We start from the raw sequence: 17,526 nt of genomic DNA on the forward strand, positions 1-17,526 counted from the left end.
GGGGTTCCCTCGTATATGACTTTTTGTTTTTCTCTTGCTACCTTTAGAATTCTCTACCTTTTTTTTTTTTTTTTTTTGCAGTATGCGGGGCTCTCACTGTTGTGGCCTCTCCCGTTGTGGAGCACAGGCTCCAGACGCGCAGGCTCAGTGGCCATGGCTCACAGGCCTAGCCGCTCTGCAGCATGTGGGATCTTCCCGGACCAGGGCACGAACCCGTGTCCCCTGCATCGGCAGGCAGACTCTCAACCACTGCGCCACCAGGATAGCGCCTAGAATTCTCTACCTTTAATTTTTGCCATTTTAATTGTGAAATATCTTGGTGTGGGTCTGTTTGGGTTCATCTTGTTTAGGACCTTCTGTGCTTCCTATACCTGAGTATCTGTTTCCTTCTTCAGGTTTGGAAAGTTTTCAGCCATAATTTTATCAAATACATTTTCAACCCCCTTCTCTCTCTTCTTCTTCTTCTGGGACCCCTACAATGCAAATGTTGGTATGTTTGATGTTGTCTCAGAGGTCCCTTAAACAGTCTTCATTTTTTAATTTGTTTTTCTTTTTGCTGTTCTGATTGGGTGGTTTCCATTATTCTATCTTCCAAATCACTTATATGTTCTTCTTTATCATCTAGTCTGCTGTTCATTTCTTCTAGTGTGTTTTTCATTTCAGTTATTGTATTCTTCACTTCTGACTGGTTCTTTTTTATATTTTTTGGTTCCTTGTTAAAATTCTGACTCCATTCATCTATTCTTTTCCCTTAATTATGTTAACATTGTTATTACTAGTGTTTTGAACTCGTTTTCTGGTAAATTATTTCTGTTTTGTTAGTTATTTTTTCCGGTGTTTTCTCTTGCTCTTTCAGTTGAAACAAATTCCTCTGTCTTCTCATTCTGCTTGTCTTTCTCTGTCTCTATGAAATTAGGTGAACCAGTTTTCTATGCAGCCTTGAAGGGGTTTCCTTGTGTGGGAGTGTTCCTATACAGTCTGTGTGTGCCCTGTGGCTTTGGCGGGAGAGCTGGATCTGACATGAACACAAGTCATGTCTTTCCGCAGGGTGTGCTGGCAACTACCAGCTTGGCGGGAACTGGAGCTTGAGATGAAGAGGCTAGGGCCAGAGCCAGATGTGAGCTGGGGCTTCTCTGCTCAGTGGCTGTCATTGCCCTGTCTGGTGTCGGGGCAGGTTCCAAGTTTCTGGAGCAGAAACCCTGAGGGTCAGGTTTGAGATGGCTCCTTTCTCTTTAAGTGTGTGCTCTCCCCTCTCTCAGCACTAGCACCCTCTCCCCAGAGGTGAACAGTGCTGGAATAAGAGGGGCTGGTGCGGGCACTTGATGTGGGTCTGGGCACAGGCTGTGTCAGCCCCAGCTACCGTCAGCAACTAGAACCACTTCTGATGTGCTGCCTTGTAAGCACCAGTAGGGGCTGGCCCCACTCAGCTCAGATGCCGCTCCAGGTCTGAGCCACCTTTGTGCCTCACAGCCAAGCTCTCCCCTTGGCTGCAGCAGCTCTCACCCCAGTGTGGACTGTGACATGAGGCAAGTGCAGCCAGGGCAGTCACTAGGTTCAGACAGGGGTGCAAGCTGAGTGGTCATGGGAAACATTAGACGTAGTTTCAATCTGCCCTCTCTGCCCTGTTTTGGGAGTAAGCAAGCATGTGTGCACTCCTCACAAGTGGTGTCCAAGCTTTTCACAGCACTCCTGCTAGTCCCACCAGCCTTCCAATCAGCCAAGGGTACTCATCTTCCCAGTGTCAGACCCCAGGGCTGGGGTGCCCAATATGTGGCTCAAACTGCTCACTCCCCAGGGAGAATCTCTACCTGTGTGATCTCCTTCCTCTTGTAAGTTCCCTCCCAGGGGCACAAGTCCTGACCTAATCACTTTTCCCTTCCTACCTGACTCCATGTGGATCTTTCTTACAGCCTTGGTTGTACAGGAATCTTTCTGCCAGTCTCCAGTTAGGTTTCCGTGAGCATTGTTCCATGTGTTCATGGGGGAAGATGAGTTCCACATCTTCCTGTTTCACCACCTTGACCCCTTTAATCAAAATTCTTATATAATTATATTAGAAGATTGGAGTAGGGGAATTAATAGAAGAGGGACTGTGTAAGAGAGTTAAACCATTTTTTTTTAACAAAAACAATATCAGTGGATGATGTCTAGAATTGGTGAAATAGAATGTATTTTTAAAGATGAGCTTGTTGTTTAGAAATAGAGTGGTACATATGAAAAAAGTAGCTAAAGATGTAAAAATGTATAGCTTCTAGATAATAAGTGAAAACATACATAAATATCTTTAATAAAATATATTAGTTTAACAATAAAAAGTATATAAAACAAACTTCAACTCACCAGTAGCTTAAAGTACTTCCTCCTTGAAAGGATATATTTTAACAGAATTAAAGTACAATTGGTTTTAAGAACCCAAATGAGAAAACTATAAGCAGTTTCTCTTATGTAAATTCTAACTATAAATATTTCTGTGTTTATTTTATTTTTAAATATTCAAGTCATATTGTTAGTGAAAAAAAAAAGCAAGGAAAAAACAGTATGCACAAATGATTCCCAAACTTTTAGAAGAATATAATGCAGGATGTACACTTTAAGAAAAATATGCATGCATATAAATTTATACGAAGGATATCTTTGCAAAGATGCAGCTGATATTGGGAACGATGGTTACTTATGAGGAAGAGAACTGTAGTCTGGAGGTCAGAAATGAGAGGAAGACTTGCTTGTCTCTATATACATTTTTGTGTTTTTTATTTTATAATATCTTTATGAACTAATTGGATTTATGTTACAGTAAGGGAGATTTTGGCCATGGTGATAAAACACAGTAAGTTAATTATAGCATGTGTGTTTTATATCATGTTAAATATTATATATAAATAAAACAAATATTTATATGCATTTCATAGTTCTGACATAAGATATACAAGAAAAGGAACAGTTTACAGCATGGAGATGTAAAATATGGGTTTCTTTTGGAATATGCTGAGTTTAGTGCCTATGTGATATCCAGAATCTGGAGTTCATTTAAGTCATTTGAGCTAAAGATAGAGCAAGTGCTGTTAAAGCCATGAGGTCATCCAGGAAAAATTGAAAGAGTGAAAGGAGTTGGTGAAAGCAACAGTAATTTAAAGAATAGCACAGGAGAAGAGATTGAGAAGAAGGCAAAGAATGTGTTAAGGATATCAGTCACAGGAGAGTCACATACACTGCTCTCTCTAAGGAAGCTGCCCTGCTTAAGGGACAGTCATAAGTAGTAGTGCTTAACTCTCATTGGCCCCCAATTCCTCTTCCCTCCACAGATGATTGGTTCCACATGGGCACCAGACCTGCATCCATCCACCCACCCATCCATACATACATGCACACACACACACATATGTGTATTCTACTTTCTATACATGCTTGAGAGGTGGGAGAGAGGGGAAACAGCCATGGATTTCAGAAGAGGGCATAGGAGGTATTAGGAAGATGAAGTAATAAGGAAATATAAACACTTTGAAGAAAAAGAACTGAAACATATGCACAGAGAGAAAAGCCAGTTGGTAAAAATACAAAATATAAAATCAGAAACATCATCCTCCTTAAAGGAGACTGTCGACTTTAATGAATGCACAACTATGAGGAAATATCTAAAAGTACTCACATGATGTGTTTAAGTCCCTTTTATATTGTGACAAGAAAACTGAATTTATGACCTAGTAAATTAAATGAAGAACTCTGGTGAGCTAATCTTATTGACATGAAGTTCTAAAGTATGATTATATGTGACTCAATTCAGTTTTGCATCATTGCCAATTTCACTATTTTGTTAGCCTCCCATTCAATGTGAAGATATGCTGTCTAAAAATTGTTCTGCTTTAACAGACATGTCTGACTTTCCGACATGAGGTTCATAAAACATTTTGAATAGATATAGAAAATCCAAAATATGACTAATGTAAGAGAAACTGATAGTTTATGAATGTTAATTACTGCTTATCATGTCAGATATAAATAACTTTAAAATGTACCCCAGGTGTTCTGAGGTTTTGGTTTTTTCAACTTTAAACCGAATCATTTCTTCCATACACATTATAAAAACTTCACCATGATTCCCACTGTCTGGAACCAAAGTCCCTCAGATGTCTCCCCTCTGCAGTGGTTCAAATAATTTTTTCTGATAATCTTCATGCTTACAATGTGAGGGTTATTCAAAATTTTAATAGTAAAGAACTGAGAAGATCCTCAGAAAGAAACTGAATTAATAGTGGATTTCCAGTATGGATCTCCAAAGTTCTTTTTGCCAGGAAAGATAACATAGTTACATGTTCCAGGGATTAAGATGTGGACATTTTGGAGGCCTATAGCAACAACCTGTGAGAATGTGAAGCAACTGGAAGTCTTATATATTGCAGTGGGAGTATAAATGAGTAAACGCTGTGGAAAATGGCTAGCACCTACAAATGCCAAACAATTGCATGCCTCTGAGCTAGCAGTACCACTCTAGACGTAGACCCAGGATAAGTAAGTACATTTGTCCACCAAAAGATATTGAATAAGAATGTTCACATCAGTACTATTCATAATAGCTCCAAATTGTAAACTGCCCAGATGCTATCAAAAGCAGAAAGGATAACTAAACAGGTAGGTCCACACAGTGTAGTACAATACACTAATGAGGATGGGTGATCTACAAATACACACAATAATATGGATACACATCACAAAAATAATGTTAAGCGAAAGAAGCCAGACACGAGAATACATCCTATATGAGCCCATTCCTAAAAAGTTTAAAAATTAATATATTCTCTTAGAAGTTCAGATAAAGTTACCCTTGGGTGGGGGTAATCAAAAGAGAACAAGAGATCAGAAGAGATGGTAACATTCTGTCTTTTGATCTGGTGTTGGTTACACACAGGTTCAATTTGTGAAAATCTATTGAGCTGTTCACTTATAAGATATATATGCTACAATTCTGTTAAAAAATTATAAACTATGCTGCTTCATTGTTGCAGATGAGATTTCTTGTAAAAATTCATTGAATGCTATGCTTATGATGTGTGTATTTATTTTTAAAAAGTCTTCCTCACTTCCACCCCCAAAAATTACACTATTGACACTCAGCTAAGGGGACGAGAGACTTATTTGTGTCACTAGGGCTGGAGCTAACACAGGTTCTGCCAAAGGCTCCTCATTCCAAATTCCCTCACTGCTCCGCTTCTCCCATAGATAAATAGATGATAGGTAGATAGAGGCTGTTGAAATCATCTTAGGTGAAAGGATTACAACCTGGGAATCATCAAGGATTACTCCTCATTATCTGACTCCTGAGGAACTACCAGTTAGGTGTTGGGGAAGGGTGCGTGTTAGATTACAGATTCATTCTGGTGTAATGACTTTCAGGTGACTGTGAGACAGCATTACTGCATCTCAACTTCGTAATTACAAAAACAGAGATAATATGTGCCCTGCTTACCTTCTAGAGTTTGGGAAGGAGTTGAATATATAAACAGATTGTAAGCCAAAAAGTGTTAAAATACTCTTGAGCCAAAACAATTTTCTGACTCTGGTTTTCACGAGGAAGAATTTCTCCAGGCAGAAGTCTCATGCTCCGCCCTTTGCACGCAAAGTTCCAGGTGGAGTGCGTTTACCTAGCTGATGAGCTTGAAATAAAGAACCAGGCAGGCGTAGCTCACTCCTCTCCTCCCATTCCTTTCGAGAACAGGTACGAGGAGGTTCAGATTCTGAGTCCCCTTCGAGGTTACAAGCAAGCCTCCGTGGGGAAGCCATCAGTTTTGAGGACTGCTTGTGACTTGTGACTTCTGTAGTCTCATATGAACTCAGCTGGGAAAAGGTAAGAATTAAGTCCCTAGTTCTACAGATCTGTACCAGCAGGTAAGCTCTTAACAACAACAAAGCCCGTTTCCAATAGCCATGAAGCTGGGGTTTTTAGCTCCTATCTGCCTGAAATGTTTGTTTCTATCCCATGTTTTTAAAGAACACTAGCAGAAAGAAAAAGTTTTCTCCTTATTGTGCTGCTTCAAATGCCAATAAAAGGTAAAATATTTTGTTATGCAACATATTTCCATTTGTTGCCGTTACAGTCCCCATAACGTATGTTCAGTCCTAATCCCCTTTCTCTTTCCCTGAACCCTTGCTTTCTGTGAAATAATTATAATGGTTTTCAGAGTCCGAGATTTAACTTGCATTTATGGTTTGTTTGTTTTTGCTGTTCGCGGGCTTCTCACTGCCGTGGCCTCTCCCATTGCGGAGCACAGGCTCCGGACGTGCAGGCCCAGCGGCCATGGCTCACAGGCCCAGCCGCTCCGCGGCACGGTGATCCCCCCGGACCGGGGCACGAACCCGCGTTCCCTGCATCGGCAGGCGGACTCCCAACCACTGCGCCACCAGGGAAGCCCCTAACTTGCATTTTTTTCATGTGGCATGTAAACTCAATTAAGCAACCACTGTAATGTGGCTACTAAGTGTCTGACATTGTGTTAGACTTGGGGCATCAAAGCAGTGCTTGTATCCTGAACACTTTTTAGCAAATTTTCTTTGTGGGAACTCATTTCAGGTTCTGATATCAGCAATGTTAATGGAAAAAAGCAGTATCAAAGGCTTGCTGATTGTGCTTGTTTAATATAGGAACGAGATACTCTTTTTTCACTTTTATATTCCAATGTGTCACACAAAGATTTAGATTTCTCATTCCAATTAGGCTGTAATCTTAACGTTTCTTTTACTATCACTTGATTATGAAATGAGATATCATTATAAACCATTATCACATCATTATTTAAGTGAGGGAGAATAAAAACAAAATAAAACGAAGAAACAAGCAAACAGTTCAGGTTCTTTTCATGAAGAAAAGAGCACCAGGCCTGTTTTTTTATTTTTTATTTTGGCCTCATGTGGGATCTTAGTTCCCCCACCAGGGATCTAACCCGCACCCCCTGCAGCAGAAGTGTGGAGTCTTAACCAGGGAACTACCAGGGAAGTCCCCACCAGCCCTTTGTTTTAAAAAAAATTGAGATGTAATTGACAGGTATCATTATATTAGGTTCAGGTGTACAACATTCGGTATTTGTATATTGTGAAATGACCACCACAGTAAGTCTAGTTAATGACCATCACTCCATATGGTTACAAATTATTTTCTTTTTTGTGATGAGAACTTTTAAAATCTATTCTCTTAGCGTAGCAACTCTCAAATATATAAAACAGTATCATAATTATAGTAACCATGTTGTAACTTACATCTCCAGGACTTATTTTATAACTGGAAGTGTGTACTTTTTGAGCCCCTTCACCCATTTTACCCACCCCTCACCCACCCCCCTATTTTTTTTAATTTTTTAATTTTATTTTATTTATATTTTTAAACAGCAGGTTCTTATTAGTCATCAGTTTTATACACATCAGTGTATACATGTCAATCCCAATCTCCCAATTCATCTCACCACCACCCCTGCCCCCCCACCACTTTCCCCCCTTGGTGTCCATATGGTTGTTCTCTACATCTGTGTCTCAGTTTCTGCCCTGAAAACCGGTTCATCTGTACCATTCTTCTAGGTTCCACATATATGCGTTAATATACGGTATTTGTTTTTGTCTTTCTGACTTACTTCACTCTGTATGACAGTCTCTAGATCCATCCACGTCTCTACAAGTGACCCAATTTCGTTCCTTATTATGGCTGAGTAATATTCTATTCTGTATATGTACCACATCTTCTTTATCCATTCATCTGTCAATGGGCATTTAGGTTGCTTCCATGACCTGGCTATTGTAAATAGTGCTGCAATGAACATTGGGGTGCATGTATCTTTTTGAATTGTGGTTTTCCCTGGGTATATGCCTAGTAGTGTCACCCACCACTTTTGGCCACCACCAGTCCCTTCTTTGTATCTATGAGCTTTGTTGTTGTTTGTTTTTAAGATTCCACACATAAGTGAGATCATGTAATATTTGTCTTTGTCTGACTTATTTCACTTAGCATAATGCCCTTAATATCCATTGATGTTGTTGCAAATGGCAAGATTTCATTCTGTTGATGGCTGAATGATATTCCATTGTGTGTGTGTGTGTGTGTGTGTGTGTGTATACATATACCACATCTTCTTTATCCATTTATCCATCAGTGGACACTTAGGTTGTTTCCGTATCTTGGCTATTGTAAATAATCCTGCAGTGAACATCAGGGTGTAGATAACTTTTCCAGTTAGTGTTTTTATTTTCCTTGGATAAATACCCAGAAGTGCAATTGCTGGATTGTATGGTAGTTATAATTTTAATTTTTTGGGGAAACTCCATACTCTTCTCCATAGTGGCTGCACCAATTTACATTCCCATTAATGGTGGATAAGGTTTCCCTTTTCTCCACACCCTCACCAATGCTTAACATTTTGTGTCTTTTTAATAATAGCCTTTCTAATGTATGAGGTGATATCTCATTGTGGTTTTGACTTGCATTTCTCTGATTAGTGATGTTGAGCATCTTTTTATGTACCTGTTGGCCATCTGTATGTCTTCTTTGGAAAAATGTCTATTCAGATCCTTTGCCAATTTTGTAATCAGATTGCTTGGGGTTTTTTGCCATTGAGTTTATGGTTCTTTATATATTTTGCATATTAAGCCCTTATCTGATACATGATTTCCAAATATTTTCTCCTATTTTATTTTTTACCTTTTAATTTTGTTGATAGTTTCCTTTGCTGTGCAGGAGCTTCTTAGTTTGATGCAGCCCCACTTATTTTTAGTTTTGTTGTCTTTGCTTTTGGTGTCAAATCCAAAAAATCATCATCAGGACCAATGTCAAGAGGCTCAATGCTTTGTTTTCTTCCTTTTTTTGTTGTTAAATATTTATTTATTTGGTTGTGCCAGGTCTTAGTTGCAGCTTGTGGGCTCCTTAGTTGCAACTCTCTGGCTCCTTAGTTGTGGCATGTGAACTCTCAGTTGCGGCATGCATGTGGGATCTAGTTCTCTGGCCAGGGATTGAACTTGGGCCCCCTGCATTGGGAGCGCAAAGTCTTATCCACTGCGCCACCAGGAAAGTCCCTGCTTTGTCTTCTTCTAGAAGTTTTATGGTTTCACGGTTTACATTCAAGTCTTTAATCCACTTTGAGTTAATTTTTGTGTATGGTGTAAGATAGTGGTCCAGTTTCATTCTTTTACATGTAGCTATCCAGTTTTCCCAGCACCATTTATTGAAGAGGCTGTCTTCTGCCCATTTTATATTCTTGCCTCCTTTGCCATAGATGAATTACCCATATAAATGTGGGTTTATTTATGGGCTTTCTGTTCTCTTTCATTGATTGGTGTGTCTGTTTTTATGCCAGTACCATTCTGTTTTGATTATTGTAGTTTGTAATAGAATTAGAGGTCAGGGAGCATGAGGCCTCCAGCTTTGTTCTTTCTCAAGATTGCTTTGGCTATTGGGGGGTCTTTTGTGGTTCAAAGCAAATTTTAGGATTGTTCTATTTCTGTGAAAAATGCCATTGGAATTTTGATAGGGATTGCATTAAATCTGTAGGTCAGTTTGGCTAGTATGGTATTTGAATGGTATTCTTACAATCCATTATCATGGAATATTTTTCCACTTATTTGTGTCATCTGTAATTTCTTTCATTAATATCTTATAGTTTTCAGTGTATAGCTCTTTCACCTTTTTGGTTAATTTTATACCTAGGTATTTTATCCTTTTTAATGCAATTATAAATGAGATTGTTTTCTCCATTTCTCTCTTTTTTTTTCTTTTCTGTACGCGGGCCTCTCACTGCTGTGGCCTCTCCCGTTGTGGAGCACAGGCTCCGGACGTGCAGGCTCAGTGGCCACGGCTCACGGGCCCAGCCGCTCCACGGCATGTGGGATCTTCCCGGACCGGGGCACTAGCCCGTGTCCCCTGCATCGGCAGGCGGACTCTCAACCACTGCGCCACCAGGGAAGCCCTCAATTTCTCTTTTTAATAGTTCATTCTTAGTGTATAGCAATGCAACTGATTCTCGTATCCTGCAACTTTACTGAGTTCATTTATTCCAATAGTTTTTTGGTGGGGTTTTTAGGGTTTTCTATAATATGTCATTTGCAATTAGTGACAGTTTTACTTCTTCCTTTCCGATTTGGGTGACTTTTATTTCTTTTTCTTGTCTGATTTATGTAGCTAAGATATCCAATACTATGTTGAATAAGAGTGGTGAGGGGCTTCCCTGGTGGCGCAGTGGTTGAGTCTGCCTGCCGATACAGGGCACGTGGGTTCGTGCCCCGGTCCGGGAAGATCCCACGTGCTGCAGAGCGGCTAGGCCCGTGAGCCATGGCCGCTGAGCCTGCGCGTCCGGAGCCTGTGCTCTGCAACGGGAGAGGCCACAACAGTGAGAGGCCCGCGTACCGCAAAAAAAAAAAAAAAAAGAGTGGTGAGAGTCAGCATCCTTGTCTTATTCCTGATCTTAGAAGAAAAGCTTTCAGCTTACCACTGTTGAGTATATTATTAGCTGTGGACTTGTCATATATGGCTTTTCTTATGTTGAGGGACATTCCCTCTTTACCCACTGTTTTGAAAGTCTTTATTGTAAATGGATGTTGAGTTTTGTCAGCATATTTTTGTGCGTCTGCTGAGATGACCATATGATTTTTATCCTTTGTTTTGTTAATGTGGCATATCACATTGATTTTTGTGGCTGTTGTACCATGACTGCATCCCTGGAATAAATCCCAGTTGATCATGTTGTATGGTCCTTTTAATATATTGTTGAATTTGGTTTGCTAATATTTTGTTGAGAATGTTTACATCTATGTTCATCAGGGGTATTGACCTATAATTTTCTTTTCTTGTATGGTCCTTATCTGGTTTTGGTTTTTGGGTGATGTTGACCTCATAGAATGAGTTTAGATTGGTCCATTGTCTTCTGATTTTTGGAAGAATTTGAGAAGAATTAGTATTAATTTTTCTTTAGATGTTTGGTAGAATTCACCAGTGAAGCCATCATGTCCTGGACTTCTGTTGAGAGATTTTTTGACTCCTGATTCAATATCCTTACTAGTAATTGGTTTGTTTTAAGTTTTCTATATTTCATGATTCAGTCTTGGTAGGTTGTATGTTTCTAGGCTTTTTAAAAATTTTTCTTCTAAGTTGTCCAATTCGTCGGCATATAATTGTTCATAGTAGTCTTTTATCATCCTTTGTATCTGTAGTATCAGTTGTAGTCTCCTCTTTCACTTTGGTTTTATATATGACTCCTCTCTCTCTCTTTCTCAGTGAGTCTAGCTAAAGGTTTGTCTATTCTGCTTATCGTTTTAAACAGCCAGTTCGAAATTTTATTGATATTTTCTGTTGTCTTTTTGTTGTCTATTTCATTTATTTTCACTCCATCTTTGTTTACTTTTCTACTAACTTTAGGCTTAGGTTTTTTTCCTTTTCTAATTCCTTGAGGTGTAAAGTTAGGTTGTTTATCCAAGATGTTTGTTTCTTGATGTAGGCATTTATCACTAGAAACTTTCCTCTTAGAACTGCTTTTGCTGAAACCCATAATTTTGGTATGTTGTATTTTCATTCGTCTCAAGATATGTTTTTATTTCTCTTTTTTTTTCTTTAACCCATTGGTTGTTCAACAGCATGTTGTATAATCTCCACATATTTGTGAATTTTCTAGTTTTCTTCTAATAATTGGCTTTTAGTTTCATAATGTTGTGGTAAAAAAGATTATGATTTTAAATCTATTAAGACTTCTTTTGTGGCCTAACATGATCTATCCCAGAGAATGTACCATGTGCTCTTGAGAAGATGTATATTCTGTTGCTTTTAGATGGAATTTTCTGTATGTGTCTGTTAAATGTATCTGGTATAACATCTCATTAAGGCCAATGTTTCCTTATTGATTTTTTTTTTTTTTTTGGTCTTCATGATCTATTCATCGAAGAAAGGTGGAATATTAAGTCCCCTAATATTGTTGTATTGTTGTCTATTTCTCCCTTTAGGTCTGTTTATATTTGCTTTATATATTTAAGTGCTCCAATGTTGGGTGTATACATTTTTACAAATCCTATAGCCTCTTTTTGGATTGACCCATTTATTATTAGATAATGGCTGTCTTTGTGTCTTATTACAGTCTTTGTCTTAAAATCTTTTTTTTTTCTGATACAAATATAACTACCTCAGCCTCTTTTGGTTTGCATCAGCATAGAGTATATTTTTCTATCCCTTTATTTTCAGTCTTTGTGCATCCCTAACATCTGAAGTGAGTCTCTGGTAGGCAGTATATAGATGGGTTGTTTTTTTTTTTAGCCATTCATCCACTGTGTGTCATTTGCTTGCCATTTACATTTAAGATAATTATTGATAGGTATGTCCTTATTGTCATTTTGTTAACTGTTTTCTGGCTGTTTTGTTATTCATTTGTTCCTGTCTTCTCTTGCTCTCTCCCTTTTGTAAATGGATGATTTTCTGTAGTGGTATGCTTAGATTTCTTTCTCTTTCTCTTTTGTATATCTACTATAGGTTTTTGCTTTGTAGTTACCATGTAGCTATATAAAACAGTTTCTTTTAAGTTTATAACAACTTAAGTTTGAATGCATTCTAAAGCTCTACATTTTTACTCCATCCCCCCTACATTTTGTTTTAGAGGTCATAATTTACATCTTTTTATCTTTTGTATCCATTAACAAATTTTTCTAGTGTTGGTTATTTTTACTATTTTTGTCTTTTAACTTTCATACTAGCACTATAAGTGATTAACTCACCAGTCTTACAGTAGATTGTTCTGAATTTTATTATATACTTACCTTTACCAGTGAGAGTTATACTTTCATACGTTTTCCGGTTACTACTTAGCATTCTTCCTTTTCAATTTAAAGACGTCCCTTTAATATTTCCTGTAAGGCCAGTCAAGTGTTGATGAAGTCCTTTAGCTTTTGCTTATCTGGAAAATTTTATCTCTCCTTCAATTTTGAAGGACAACTTTGCTGGGTAGAATATTTTTAGTTGGCAGTTTTTTCTTCCAACACTTTGAATATTGTGCCACTCTCTTCCACCCTGCAGCATTTCTGCTGAAAAATCTGCTGGTAGTCCTTTGGGGTTCCCTTTGTATGTAACAAGTTGTTTTTCTCTTGCTGCTTCAAGATTCTCTCCTTGTCTTAGCTATTTACAATTTAACAATAGTGTGTATTGGTGTGAGTCTTTGGGTTCATCTTACTTGTGACTCTCTAGACTTCCTGGATGTCTGTTTCCTTTCCCAGGTTAGGGATGTTTTTCGCCATTATTTCTTCAAATGAGTTTTCTGCCCCTTCCTCTCTTTCTTCTCCTTCTGGTATCCCTATAATATTAAAATGTTGATCTGCTTGAGGTTGCCCCATAAGTGCCTTAAGTGATCTTCACTTTTTTTCATTTTTCTTTCTGCTGCTCTGATTGGTTGAGTCCTACTGCCCTATTTTTGAGTATGTGGATCCTTTCTTCTGCTTTGTCTAGTTGGCTGTTGAACCCCTGTAGTGTATTTTTCGGTGCAGATATTGTATTCTTCAGTTCTGAATTCTATTTGGTACTTTCTTATATTTTCTATTTTTTTTGTTGAAATTCTCACTTTGTTCATCCATTCTTCTCCTGAGCTCAGTAAGCATCTTTTTTTTTTTGGCCGTGTGCGGGCCTCTCACTGTTGTGGCCTCTCCCGTTGCAGAGCACAGGCTCTGGACGGGCAGGCTCAGCAGCCATGGCTCACAGGCCCAGCCGCTCCGCGGCATGTGGGATCTTCCCACCAGGGCACGAACCCGTGTCCCCTGCATCGGCAGGCGGACTCTCAACCACTGCGCCACCAGGGAAGCCCCATCAATAAGCATCTTAATGACCATCATTTAAAATTCTTTGTCATGTTAATCACTTATCTCCATTAAGGTCTTTTTCTGTAGTTTTGTCTTGTTCTTTTGTTTGGAATATATTCCTCTTTCTTCATTTTCCTTCTCTCTCTGTGCTGGTTTCTCTGATTAGATAAAACAACCACGTCTTCCAGTCTTGAAGGAATGGCCTCATATAGGTGATCAACCCTGTCCTAGCTCTTGACTGTCTCTCAAAGCTCTGATTACCCAAGTAGCCAACTTTATTCCTGGTGGCTCCCCATAGTTGAGGGTGTGCAAAGACCTGTCAGTGTCCCAAACGGGAGGATTTCAGTTGGCACCTAGATTCAGGCTGACTAGAAACCAGACCCTCAGGCAGCAGGTTTTAAAGTAGGCAAATACAGCTCTTTAAGAGGAAGACTGTGAGATGGGCATGTCTGTCTGCCCCCTCTGCATTGAGCTCTGGGGTAACAGCCAGTTAAGGACTGTTTTATTGTTTTCTACCATCCTGTTGAAACTGTGAACACAAAGCTCTACTTGCCACCAAATCGAGGCTGTCAAGGGATGTGTCTTCTGGGTGACAGCCCCAAAACCCAGGTCACCAGATGTGTACACAAGCTCCTTTCTCAGAGATACCAGCAACCTGGCTTGGGGCAGAGGGAGAGCACAAAGATGGCACCATCTGTCTTCCCAGTCTCTGGAGAGGATGGTACTAAGCCCTTAAATCTGTATTTAATTATAAACCATCAGGCCACAGCTAGGAAGATGATAGGCTTTCACAGAAAGACTGGGGGTGTATTTTAGTCTGCTGTCTCTGTATTGTGCTCTGGTTAAAAACTGTTTCTCTTTGGAGAAATGTCTACTTAGGTCTTCTGCCCATTTTTTGATTGGGTTGTTTGTTTTTTTAATATTGAGCTGCATGAGCTGTTTATATATTTTGGAGATTAATCCTTTGTCCATTGATTCATTTGCAAATATCTTCTCCCATTCCGAGGGTTGTCTTTTCATCTTGTTTATAGTTTCCTCTGCTGTGCAAAAGCTTTTAAGTTTCATTAGGTCCCATTTGTTTATTTTTGTTTTTATTTCCATTACTCTAGGAGGTGGGTCAAAAAAGATCTTACTGTGACTTATGTCAAAGAGTGTTCTTCCTATGTTTTCTTCTAAGAGTTTTATAGTATCTGGTCTTACATTTAGGTCATTAACCCATTTTGAGTTTATTTTTGGGTATGGTGTTAGGGAGTGTTCTAATTTCATTCTTTTACACATAGCTGTCCAGTTTTCCCAGCACCACTGGTTGAAAAGACTGTCTTTTCTCCATTGTATATCCTTGCCTCCTTTGTCATAGATTAATTGACCTTAGGTGTGTGGGTTTATCTCTGGGCTTTCTGTCTTGTTCCATTGACTTATTTCTGTTTTTGTGCCAATACCATATTGATTGTCTTGATTACTGTAGCTTTGTAGTATAGTCTGAAGTCAGGGAGCCTGATTCCTCCAGCTCCGTTTTTTTCCCTCAAGATTGCTTTGGCTATTCTGGGTCTTTTGTGTCTCCATGCAAATTTTAAGATTTTCTGTCCTAGTTCTGTGCATACAGATGGCCAAGAGGCACATGAAAAGCTGCTCAACATCACTAATTATTAGAGAAATGCAAATCAAAACTACAGTGAGCTATCGCCTCACACCACTTAGAATGGGCATCATCAGAAAATCTACAAACAGCAAATGCTCTAGAGGGTGTGGAGAAAAAGGAACCCTCTTGCACTGTTGGTGGGAATGTAAATTGATACAGCCACTATGGAGAACAGTATGGAGGTTCCTTAAGAAACTACAAATAGGACTACCATATGACCCAGCAGTCCCACTACTGGGTCTATACCCAGAAAAAAACCATAATTCAAAAAGACACATGCACCCCAATGTTCATTGCAGCACTATTTACAATAGCCAGGTCATGGTAGCAACCTAAATGCCCATTGACAGACAAATGGATAAAGAAGATGTGGTACATATATACAATGGAATATTACTCAGCCATAAAAAGGAGTGAAATTGGGTCATTTGTAGAGACGTGGATAGACCTAGAGACTGTCATACAGAGTGAAGTATGTCAGGAAGAGAAAAACAAATACCGTATATTAACTCATATTAACGCATGTATGTGGAATCTAGAAAAATGGTACAGATGAACTGGTTTGCAGGGCAGAGATAGAGACACAGATGTAGAGAACAAACGTATGGACACCAAGGGGGGAAGGTTGGGGGGGATGAGATGAATTGGGAGGTTGGGATTGACATATATACACTAATATGTATAAAATAAATAATAACCTGCAGTATAAAAAAATAAAATAAAATTCAAGAATAAAAAAACTTTTAAAAAGTACCATACTAATGTTAGATGTTAATAATAATATTATTATTGTTATTATGTTAATAATAATAGCAGAAATTGTGTGTGGGGTTTATGGAAATTCTGCAATTTTTCTGTAAATCTGAAAAATAAACTTTAAAAAAAATCTTAAGAAAACCCCAAAAACTGTTTCTCCATTTGTTACAGTGCTATGAGACCTGCAAACATAGGCCCTGCTGGCCACCAGAGGCAGGTGCTCAAGGGGTGTTCCCTGGGTAGAAGCTGCAGAAAAGGGGGCACCAGATGTGTGTACCAATTCCTTTCCAAGAGATATTGGTGACTGGGAGTGAGGCCGAGGGAGAAGGTGAAGATAGTACCTACTCTCCGAGGTCTTTGGAGAGGATTATAGTAGGCCCTTAGATATATTTTTAGTTAGAGTCTGTTTTCAGGCCGTAGTTATGAAGATAAGCAAATAGGACTCTTTCATAGGAAGACTGAGTGTTTTTCCATCAGCTGCCTCGGCTCTGGTCCTTGGGAGTAGCCAAATCTATGCAAGCCCTTAAAGAATTGTTTCTCAATTCACTAGAGCCTTGTGGGTCTTGTGGACACAAGCCCTCTTGGCTTTCAAAGCTTGATATTTTGGGGGCCAATCTCTTAGGATTAGGTCTTAAAAGTTGGGGTGCCTGATATGGAGTTCAAATCTTTAGCTCCTCAGGGAGACACTCAGGGTTATGAGTTCCCTTCCACTTGTAGGTTGCCATGCCAGGGGTGGGAATTACAGTGAGATTGTCTCAGCCTCTCCTACGTATTTCAGTGCGGGATTTTCTCATTTACCTAATGTGTAGGAATTGCTCACCTAGTTTTCAGGTTTCCTTCAGAGGAGATTTTTCTATATGTAGCTGTAGATCTGGTGTGTCTGTGAGAGGAAGTCAGTTTAGGATACTCCTACATTGCCATCTTGAACTAGAACTTGCCGGCACCAGACTTTTTAGGCTTTACTTCATAATTATTAAATAAATATACTCCGGAAACAATAGAACATGCAATAATAGACTGCCATGGTCTTCGTGCTTCTGGTGGTCATGGAAGTGCAGCATCACAGTTGTAAGCAACTTCCAAGAGTATAAAATATTAAGTGTTTATTAGTTGTGCCTCAGAATGTGCCTTTGATTCTGCCTCTGAAGATTAGGTGCAGGCCCTTCCAAAGACTTAGAACTAGATGTGACCAATGGCAACTATTAAGGATCCCATAAGCATCTATCTCTGCCAACTCATGGAATCAGGAAAAGTGGAGAGTAAATATTAATGATTTGAAACCTAGGAAGCAGGAGAAATGAGAGAGTTCCTAGTTGCTCTGATTATTTCAAATCTCTTGG

Source organism: Lagenorhynchus albirostris, chromosome 5 (assembly GCF_949774975.1).
Source record: "Lagenorhynchus albirostris chromosome 5, mLagAlb1.1, whole genome shotgun sequence".
Lineage (NCBI taxonomy): Eukaryota > Metazoa > Chordata > Mammalia > Artiodactyla > Delphinidae > Lagenorhynchus > Lagenorhynchus albirostris.